The following is an 11,980-nucleotide window of genomic DNA, read 5'->3' as shown; positions in this document are numbered from 1 at the left end:
CCTACAGATTAAATGGGCTGTTTTGTGATGCTAGTGTCAAAATCTTTTGGTAAAATGTTAATTGAACGATATCAGGATCTTGCATGCCTCTGCCTCTTTTCCTTTCTTTAAATTGAGTTTAGCAGTGGAAATGTTTCTCAAGCCAGCTAGCCAAAGCCTGGGAACACAGAACAGTTGTCTCTAGTGAATCTTCTCTGTTTTTCTTTCGTTAATTAAATATTCAACATTGTAGCATCCTCATTTCTCACTTGTTTAAACTGGATTAGCTTCCATTCTCAGAGCATTTCAATGCACCAATTCATTGTAATCACGTTGCTGGCTTGAGGAAGTATTTAAGCACATCCCTGGGAATGGAAAATATAGTTCTAGCCACATGCACTGTATATTCCCTAAATTCAGGATTTTTTTTTTCTTTTGTTCTCTCTCACCCTCTCGCTGGCTTTTTTTTTAATAAGCCTGCCATGTGCTCAAATCTGATGTAATGTACTTTTTCCTTTCATCTTCAGTGAGATGCTAGAATAGCATGGCTGTCTAGCCTTGTGTCTTTGTTTATCAGTTTGTAACTTTACCACTGATACAGAACAATAAAAAGAAAACAAAACCACAACAATCTGATAGAGATCAGTGACTACCAGAATTCTCATATACACATTTTCCATTTAGCTTGTGGTGTTTAAAATACCACTTTAATTGTCTATTAATCTTAAACTTAATTCTTTTCACACTGGTGAAAAATCAGGAGTTCAGTAAACTTATAATGCACAGCATTAGCTTGTGTATGTGAGGAGAAAAATCAGACTCAGTGTGGTGTGACTGTGGAGCTATTTGTTTCATGTGAGACAAACGCTTGTATTTTTTAGCTTGTTGCATTAAAGCATCTTCAGAAGTAGATTTGAGGTACCTATGTATAGGACAGCATTGGGTTCTTTTAATTTTGGATAGTTACGTCTGCTGAGATACTGTTAGAGTTTCTTTACAGGATCAGTGACATTTGCATATACAGGTTTTTCTCCATGAGTGGTCATCTAATGTGTCCTTTATCCTTCTTATACACTCCTGCTTGCCTGCTCTCCCTTGCTGTTCTCTTGGCATGCAAGATGGCAAATGATCTGTCAAGTCAGGCACTATGCATGTACAGTGGTTGGCCAGCAAAACGTCAAGCAAAATGCTGAATAGCTGAGTTGTGCCTACCTGACCTCAATTTTGGTTGTTGATCTGATCAGCTGTGATTTCTCTGCTGGGAATTTAGTTACCTCTGAGATAAGACACTAGCCTAGTGCTTTTCTGATTTCATTGGGATTTCCAGAAGTCTACTTAAGTTACAAGAGTTAGAAAGGATGGATAGCAGACAGATGAGTCACATCAAAGTTCTAAGCAAAGAAAAAGGGGGAAAAAATCAGAAAAATACAACGAAACCATACACGCCTCAGATCTAATGTTAGCATATTTTTAGCAATGAGTTCTTCTGTTTAAGATTGTGGAATCATGTAATTATGCTTGCTTCCTGTAGGTCTTGCTCTTCAACTAATAGTGAGCTTCTAACAAACAGAACTAAAACTGTGTGATATGTCCTCTTTGGCAACAATTCAAGGGAAAAAAAAAAGACTTTTTGCCTTGGCAAGATTCAGTTCCATCTTAGTTGCTTTAAAGTGTTTTTTTCTGGCTATGCTAACCAGTTACAACCATGAATTCCTGCATGGCCCTGGATTTGTTATACAATGTACTCAGCCAGCATGGAGCCAGAATTAGAGTATTGTATCCTACTTTACTAAATAAGTCCCGGAAGAATTTTGCTGTTACAGTGTACTTAAGTACTACAAAAAATTATTCTGTAGTCAGTAAATTGAATCGTGTCTTGCTGCTCCTCAGACCTGAATCCTTGGATGACTTGTATGGTTGTGAAGGTTTGTTAAGAACAGACAGAGTGTGGTCTTTCTGGTCATTAAGTTTGTATATAAATGAGGAAAAAACCCAACACACCTTATAAGTTATGTCTATCTTATCATTTATTTTTGAATTGCAGTGTCCAATAACCAAAAAGGAAACAAGCAGAAGAATAGTTGCCATCTTTTGTTGGAAATAATGCTTTCACCACCCTGTTTATCCACCTATCTACCTGTCTGTCAAGCCCTCTTGTCCAAATAACTTCTACATTTCCTGATCACTTCAGAGCTACTTTTATTCCTAACATTTTGTGAATGTTAGTGTTTGTTTTGAAGAGCAAGTCCCAAAATAATGTCCCAACTGAAGGAAAGGTAGGCAAAACTGAGCTGTAACATGTGCGCTACTTTGGAGAAATTGCCAGCTAATCAAGCCACGTGTAATTCCTTAATAACTACAGCGTGTGTGTCTCTGGCCTGGGGAGAGCCTCTTAGAGGACATGGTTTCATTATTTCCATTATTCATAGAACGTCTTGTAATGCTAAATGATACACAAGCAGTAGGAGGAAGATGGAAAACTCATCTCTGTTTGATCATGAACTGTAGAAACCTCCAGGGACTAATGCATATAATATTGCTTCATGCTATAGTCTGGGTCCAGTGGCAAACAAAGTCTGCAGGTAGGTGCAGATGAGGAACTTTCCATCTGTGCTGACTGTCTTTGATCTGACATGGCAATTGAGTGACTGCGAAGGGTGAGTGGGGTGTGTGGGGGTGTGTGTGCATCCATGTGCTATAGGTAACTCGGCTCTAGTGCTTGGTTCTCTAATTTACAATCCATAGGGAAATTGAGGATGTCTCACTTCCATTAGTAATGTTATCATTACTATTATATTCTGAACCAGTGTGCTGTTTGTAGTGATATGATATCTTTCCCATGAGAGTCTCCTATTTAAATACCTCCCTTTTGTTTGAAGTAAGACACTTCAAGTTCCATTTTTCTTTTACTCCTGCCACTTTCAGATATTAAAGAATAAGGTATCCGATAATTCTGCATGTAAGAATTCATTCTGCTCTCATAGGACCATCTGTGCATTTGAAACCATGTGTGCAATGGGGGTGGGAACAGTTCTGCTTTGTTCTCTTTGTCACTGTGTGCTGATCTGTTCTAGTATCAGAAAATGAAAAATTGTACATATAGTATTTGTATCACACTGTTCCTGATTTCCTGGCAGGTCTTTCAGATAAATAAGATTAGAATCAGACCCCTTGCTTTATAGCAGGATATACTGCTGTCCAGCACCTCTCAGCTTGGCTTCCAGCTCCTGCTTCTGCTGCAAGATGACTAGATGGAACAAATCCTCGTGGTCAGCTCTGGATGATCAAAGCAGGAGAAAATAAAATCAAAGAACAAGAAATGAGAGCATGGGTTTAAAAGAAAAGGATGGGAATGGGGAGGATAATGAATTCTTTCACCTCATGTGCAAATCCCTGATTTGAATTTCTTAGTACTGCATGGGCCATTCACAGTATGTGACTCTTAGTGAAACCGTCTCTAATGTGCTAGGATGTCTCAGTAGCTGGGAGAAAGGTACCTGTTCTTATGACAAATTTAGGCTTGGATTTCTGGAGGTGGCAGTTGACAGCATGTGTGGGCCTCTGCCTACATGCGGGTTCCTGGGGTGGCTGATGGTGCTGCTGCTGCAGTCTGGGCAGAGGTTGATCTTCCACATGTAGGGATTTCTCCTGAAAAAGTCTCTGTGCAACAAACCAAAGGTGCTTTCAGATGCTTCTGTTTCTTTATGTGGCTTGTTCTCCATTCATATCTCTTGGTGCCTCGTGCCTAATGGCCTTGCTAATTAGAAAATAAATTAAAAAAAATCTTTTTTCCTCAGTTTTCTAGAGAGATAGTAGAAGTACAGGTGATGTTTTTGGTGGAGTTTTTGCTTGAAGCTTGGTTATAAAAGAACTTCAGATGTTAGTGAGTGTTGAACCAAGTGCTTCTGACTTGGAATTAAGGGTTGCACTGTGAGGCACTTCTCCCATTGACTATACTTAAGACATTCTTTGAAATTCTGCTGAATTTAGCAGTTAGCATCTGCTAAACCGTCTGTCAGAAAAACGCTATATTTTCCCCAAGCAAAAGTATTCTTCCTTAGTACGATCAAGCTTAGCACTTTCTTAGAATTATAGCTAAGCAATTCTATTTATCACATTCTGTTACTCCAGTACAGTGCAACACTTAGAGGTAAAAACCAACTGGGAATCTTTTCTGCCTGAGGTTTTCAGGTCACTGATCTGCTTTTGTTCTGTACAGCCATCTTAGCTACCCTGTGTTAAAAGCTTTGATGTTATAAAACTTGAAACTGGAGTTGTCACATGGGGAATGTCATAGTAGAGAGGGGTAACACTCTCTGTCGATCAGTGTTCCAGTTTCATGTTCCTGGGAGTCTGTGTGCGCGCAAAACCAATTCTGTCCTCTCTTCAGCTTCTAAGTACATTATTTTGATTGTCTCTCAGTATATTATAAAGAGGTTTCATAGATAAGTACGTCATCCATCGCAACTGAAGACATATTGCTATTTATTAGAAAGATAGTGCAGTGTGACATACAGCTCATCAGAAAACATAGGAACTAATTTCCACTGAAAATTTACATGTGAATATAAGATTCTGGTCTTGATTACTTCCCATTCATTTTTAGCAGATGCTATTGCTGCCATAAAGATCTTACAATATAATTGTTAAATGTAGGACCTGAGAGCAGCTAAGTGTTTGGGATGGGTCTAATCTATTGATGAATCAAATTGATTTTATGTAATTTTTCTCACCTTTCCATCACAAACCTATTCTTATGTTTCATCCATCTTCCTTTCTGTATGTATTTACTGCCAAATACTCTGTAGGGTTAAATACTTGCCCAAGGCCATACAGTTTTCTGTCAGAATAGGTTACAAATGAAATGACTTGTAAGACATGTTCTTTATATGGGAAGCTGTTATTTGAGTGGCGTGGTCCTTCTCACCTTGAGATTTTGACTTATATCCAGTTTTAATTCAAGGTCATGCAGAGCAGTAACACAGAATATATGTAACAGTAACAATCTACTTAGTTTCCTTCTTGCAGTGCCCTGTGATGCTGGAGGTTCTGTAATATGATGTATTCTTGGTAAGAATTTGAGTCTAGTGACTGGAAGTTCAAGGCTCGCTTCTGCTCTGAATAACACTTCTGGACTATTGCCTATTAATTATTCTCTCACAATAGCTTTGCAAGCAAGTATCATGGGTCAGGATGATTTACACTTCTTTGAAATTAATCTAATTAATAGAAAATTTTACTATTGTACTTTCTAAGAAGATGATAAAGTTCAACAATAATGGACTCTACTATGGATTTTTCTATCTATTAATATCATTATAGATCAAATTTGGTGATCAAATTAAATCATATATGGGAATTAAAAAGCTTTGATTAAATGGTATATTTCTTAATCTTATTCCAGTACCATTGTAATTGTGCTGCATGGGAGGGAAGAATAAAATGAATCAAACCTAATTTATTCATTACTAGACAATAGCATAATTAAAAAATCAAATTTTGCTGCTGGTGATGTGCTCATCTCACCTGGTTTGAATCTTATGTAGAGTAAGCAACAGAGAAGTTTTGAACTTGTTTGGATTTTGATCAGAACATTTTTTAACCACTGTGGACTATTATTGTGTCACTTATTTCTATCTGATACAGTTTTTAATAGTCTTTTAGTCTGGCTTGTTGACCTTCCTGATTCCTATGAAGAGCTGTGCTTGGCCTTGATGTACTTAACAAAAAATCAAATCATTTGCCCCTACATAATATTATAGATTTGTTTCACTGTAGTCAGCAGCTTTGGCTGCAGGTGGCAAAGGTTATCTTTGATGATCTTCTGATTCTTCTTTCTCCAAGGCTGTTGTGCAATAAAATAGCATGTTAATTTATCTCTATATAAATATGAAATGGGAATCTATTCCACGGGCAGGAAAGACGGAAATAACTGAGATTTTTAATTGCTGAAGAGATTTCTTGTTTTCAGTAGTCACTGGATTGCTAGAAAGAAATACATTGGGTATATGAGGGGAAGCTACATTACTTTTCTACTTCTTTGAGCATATAATGGAAACAATGGACAAAAGTGGAAGACAGGCCACAAGCATACTTCTGTACTTATTGGTGTTCAGGTTGACTTTTGTCACCTCCAGTTTCATTGTGTCACAAAACCTCTTTTCCTTTCACTTTCGAGAGACATGGCAGCTGCTGTGTCTTTGAGACCTCAATATGTGGCTTTTAGGAGATGATAGCTCTGGTGCTCAATAAAAAAAAAAGGGGGAGAGGAGGAAGGATGGAATAAAATGTCTCTAACCATGATATACTTCATTTTTTTAATGCTATGTACACTTTTACCCTTCAGTGGACAACGTATGTCATCCTTGGTATTGGTCAAAATTTTAGAGGCTAAATCACTTAGTGTGAGAATTTCACTTTGTTCAAAGGTAAAGTATATATCTTCTGTAACATAACGTGGCTGTGGTAGCTTTCCTGCCATGGTACTGCCCACACACACCATGTTTCCTTGGGATATTTCCCAAGTAATGTGGCTTAAGGCCATTGTGAACTATCTTTCAACTTGTCTGAAGACCAAAGAATAGATTGAGATGCTGTTCTCAAGATATGTTTCCGTGACTTATCTGTCACATGGGGAAGAACATTTTTCGAAAACCTAAACACAACTGCTCCTATTATTTTAGATGGTGACATCTGTGGTGAGTGCTGAGTGACAAAGAATGCAAAATAGAAAGTATCAGGTTTTAATGTCTTGGAACATTGAAATCTGAATTTGTATCTCCTAGCGAAAAATGTCAGAGTCCCAACAGACCTAGGATTTAAACTCATTAAATCTATTTTCTAGTGCAGTGGGGTCAGATACCTGTGGAAATACAGGGAAATTGAAAATATTTTGATTGCTCACCTATTCTGTTTCTGATTTAGTGAAGCAAAGTATATATTAAAAAAAAAAACTAATGAAAAATGAAGGGCATCATTAATTTTGGCATCTAAAGCCAAATGAAAAATGATCAACTTATTAGTGATGTGCATTTTGTTCCTTAACTTCTCCTCTAATGTGTGAATGTCACATTATATAACATTTACAATGAATAAATTTGGAAATGAAACAAGTTAAGATGGATCATTGTGTTCTTCCCCTGACTTGTGGACAACTTGTCTCATTAATCTGTATAGTAGTCTTAAATTAAAAAAAAAAAAGAAAAAAAAAAGACATTATTTGTTGAGATTTATGGCTGAAAGACTTGGAGGCTCACTGAGGAAATCTTTGCTATTTCTTTTACTGAGCACTGCGGAACTATTTTCCTGACTGGTAGTGATTGGAGTAGATCATAAAATACTTTCATAACTTGCAGTGGCTGCATGAAGTGCTGCAAACCCAAACACTCGGATAGAGGATGCGGGCACAGTGAATGGTGGTTGGCTGCTGCCAACCTGTGGCGTGAATGGCGGCTCGTAGCTGCAGGAGAGTGGGGCACTCTGTCCTGTCCAGACTTATTGTTTTGTTGGTAGTACCTGTTTGAGAAACACTGAGGTAAAGGTAGAGGTTTAAACTGCTAGCTACTGCCTGAGATTAGAACAATGTTCCCTAGAAGCTGTTAGGATACTTTTACAGTCAAATTAAGAAAGAAAATAGAGAGGACTTGTCTGGCGTCAGGCCACATAACAGGAGCAGTCTGTGTCCTTCCCATGGTGGAGCTGCATTGTTTGTATCATGGGCCCACCTCATCTTTTAGGACAGGGGGCACTGCCCTAAAACTTGAACAGAGGAAGTTCCATACCAATATGCTGAAGAACTTCTTTACAGTAAGGGTGATGGAGCACTGGAACAAACTGCCCAGAGGGATTGTGAATATCTAGAGATATTCAAGACCCATCTGGACACCTGCCTATGCAACCTATTATAGGGAACCTGCTTTAGCAGGTGGATTGAACTCAATCTATTGAGGTCCTTTCCAACCCCTGCAATTCTATGACTCTAACTCTAGAGAACAGCCCACAAGTTGTACTGGGCAGTGTGCCACAGCCAGTTTTATTTACAAGCAGACAGTCTGAATGTTCATTACTTTGTTTGCTTTTTGCATGCAAATATGGAAAATGTGCACAGAGGCAGAAGAAGAGTTTGGAATAATTTCTGACCCTTGATAGTCCTTCCATGTTCCATGGGCTAAGGGATGAAAAACTGTGATGTGCCTGTCTGTGTCATGTTTGTTCCAATAAAGCGGATGCAGTCTGTCAGATAAGTATTCATGATCACCTCTGTTATGCTGACCAGATGTGGTTTCTTTAATGGAAACTGTGAATGGGAAATGTTTGCCTTTTTGTACCTAGCCCTCCATTTTTTAATATACATTCATTCAAGTGCATTTCTTATCTAAGCTTTATTAGATTGATATTCTTCCGAATGCATTTTCCAGAGGGTATTCCTAGTGTATGTGCTAGCTCTAAGCTGCATTTGCATGTGAAATACATAAGGCCTTTTTTAAAGCAAAAAATAAAAGCACTGAAAATCAAGATCAGTTCAATTATACTTGCAGATTAGAGTAATAGTAATATATATCTATTGTATCAAAATGTGAACTCAGCGAATTTTTGATATGCTTTAAAAATGTAAATCTTGGATTTGATTAGATTAGTTCTGGAGTAATCCACACCAAATAAATCTGTCTTCCTTTCATGTGATTTGTCAGTGTTTATAGTAGGTTTGTACACAGAGCTTTCACCATTATTTTCTAGGCAATAAAAGCAGCCATGCAGAAAAGCTACCCATAAATGTCAGAAAATAGAGATATTTTGTTGCATTCCAAGGGCTTTGAAGGTCAAGTTCAATTCAGTTAGCTCACCCAGCATGAGAAGAGTATGATGTGGTGATAGAATGTGTGTTTGGGTAGGATATATATGTTACTCTCCCTGTATTATTCTATCTGGATAACAGATCAGTGAGAGATTAAACTTTACTGCTTGGAGGAATTTCTTTTGGAAAACTATCAATTTTTATGACTTCCTTTAGGTCCTATTGAGATACACTGCAGAAATAATGAATCCAAAGGATTTATAGCTTTTAGCACAATGGAGATTGGCTCCTGATTGTGGCTTTTGGGTGCTATTGCACTGCTAGTATACTATTAATTATAATTATAATTAATTATTAAATTAATTAATTTAATTAAATTAATTAATTTAATTAATTTATTTATTTAATTAATTAATTAATTAATTTAATTAAATTAATTAATTAATTTAATTAAATTAATTAATTAATTAATTAATTATTATAATTATTAAAGTAATTATACTATTATTGTCTGTAAATTCACAAAATATGTTTCAGATCACAGATTTTATTGTAAATGTGAAATTGTGTTTTGCTTCCTTCTGATGAGAACTAGTTCACACATTGTTTTCCTAACACCTGGGAGTGAGAGACCAGCACAGAAGGCAAAGGTTGTGCATTGGGATTTGTCCCTGGGTTTCAGAGCCACCAAGAAGCCCATTCTGCAGCGTCCCACCAGGCCTCACTGCAAGCTCACTGCCTTTTTAAACAACTGATAAAGCTTGTAATTTAATTGAGGCCACTACTTTTATCTGTGCTTTTATGCAGTTTGAGTGTCCTGATTTAAGGACTAGTCAACTGAGAAATATGTCATCAACTTCTTAAGCAGTATCTGAGTGGTCATTACGTTATTTAACTGCATATACATTGCTATTTGGAATCTCTCTCTTGTGGTGGCTTCTGATATTTTCCTTTTCATGTTTTCCAAGGATGAATAGTGAACAGACTCCTGCCCATATAAGGAATACAATTGTACTCAATGGGCAAGATATTCTGAAACGTATTCCTGTAACTTTGTTAAGAGAAATAAGTAAGGTCAGACCATGCCAGTACTTAAAATGGGAATCTCTGCCTAAAATGTATGGGCTATTTGCCTGTCCAGGTTAGTATAGCTACTGCAGTCTTCAGTGCAGCCCCATCTAGAAATGAGATGTGTAAAATGTGGGCCTCACTACCATTTTTCTCTTGGATCGTAAACTTGAGTCTGCCTTTGTGTGCATGGCATTTAACACAGTTGATCTGCATCCTACATGAAATGCTCTATACTACAATACTGTGGTAATATATACTATAAAAAGTATCTTTATGAGTTCCTCATACCTTTATCCAAAAACAAACCCAAATAAAAACATCCTAGAAATGAATTTGCTGTATGTCCAGCAGAAAGCATACTGCTCATGTACTGGAAAATTAGCTCATCAGGTAGATTGAACCATGGTGCAACTGTCCAGCAAATACAAACTCTTTCACATATCTCCAGTTTCTCACAAGTTTGCTGCCTTGAAGGGTTGTGTGCCATGTGAACATTTTTACTTCTTTGTCTAAATGTTAGTTTCAAAGATTAATTCAGACACACTGTTTCCTGGCTGCTTAAATTTCAGGTTAGTAAAGGTCCCCTTTTCCAGAAAAAAAAAAAAAAGACAACTTTAATTTTAGTTTTACTCTTTTTTTTTTTTTTAACTCAAAATACATCCTTCTCACATAACCCCCTACCTGCTCAGCTTGTTCTCCTGAGAGCGAAAACATTGACAGCTCTCTCCAGTGCTGCCTTTGAACCTATTCATATTAACTTTCACTTCTGGAGGAGAGAAAAGTAAATCCTCAGCTACCAATTTTATGCAAATAGTGTTGGATACATGTCTCTTTCTAAATGGATCTTTACTGTGTAGTCTTGCTCCTCTCTGAAAAGTTTCAGGACCCCTGCCTGAGCATCCCTCCAGCAGTCCTGTTAGAGGGTGGTTTGGACTAAAGGAATAGCTGGAAGGTGTATTTATTTCCAGAACTGGTGAAATCATAAGGTATTCTAAAGTGGTGTGTTGAAAGAATTCCATTTTATGCTCTGCTGTAACAGAAAGCAGTATTTGAAGAGGATACTGAAGACTATAAAAGAGAAAATTAAATAAAGCTAGTTTTTCCATATAGTGGTCTACAAAACGAAACAAATTCAGTAAGTGTAGCCATTATTGTTTTCAATTGGTGTTACACTTGAATAAAAAGCCTGAAACCCTGCATCAGTCCCTCAGTAGTGGTAGTTGGATGTGCGGAGATATTAAAGTGATTGAGTTATTCAATATACCTGTAATTTTTACTACATATTGTCATCTAAGATACATAAAACCTTGTGTAACTCTTTACCTTTCATTTGTCCTTCTAAGCACAGTGTCATTATGTATCCATGAAGAGAACGAATGAAATGAATGCTTTAAAAAAATCAATTTCTGGAAAAAATATTTATATTCAATTACTGCTTGTAGAACAGAGCCTTAGCAGTTCCAGTGTTTCTTTACTGGAGTCTTCCATACTGCTATATTCTGTTCTGGCATGTAATAAATTCAGGCAGAAATAATAGAAATAACAATCCAGAGAGGTAACGTTTTCTAGAAAGAAAGTTTAGAAGTAGATTCTGTGATTTCTTTGTGATCTTAAGGAAGTGTTGGGGTTTTTTTGTTTGTTTTGCTTTGTTTTTAGCTATTTGTCTCACTAGGGTGAGAGCTTATTATTGTTTGTAAAGTGTTTTGACAATCTTTGCCATATTATATGTTAGAAATGGCAGAGTGTTGCTGTTGGTCTAGAAAGCATAATAAAGATTTTACTAGATACCTCTGTAAAATTTATAACTTGAGAAAATTCTCTGCTTATCCTGCAAGTACTTCCCTTCTTCCTCCCAGCTACACAACTGTATACAACACAAAAAATTGTCTCATTCTTCCATCAGATATTATTGAACTATAAAAAATGGCCTTGTCTTCTCTGTGCTTCTTAAAAGATTAAGAAAGAAAAATGACAGACTTGCTCAGCTGTAAATTTCTTGCCAAACTGAAGTTAATGAATGTCCCCTCTACTGGTAAACAGTCAAAAGCAGATGTGAAGGTTATAAAATAGCAATAGGCACCATGTTACCAATATATGTACATGTATTATATACATAATATTATATAATACATATAT

Source organism: Lagopus leucura, unplaced genomic scaffold, assembly GCF_019238085.1.
Source record: "Lagopus leucura isolate 7727_CA_CO unplaced genomic scaffold, USGS_WTPT01 Super-Scaffold_100009, whole genome shotgun sequence".
NCBI lineage: Eukaryota > Metazoa > Chordata > Aves > Galliformes > Phasianidae > Lagopus > Lagopus leucura.
Note: the sequence above shows the minus strand (reverse complement) of the source record.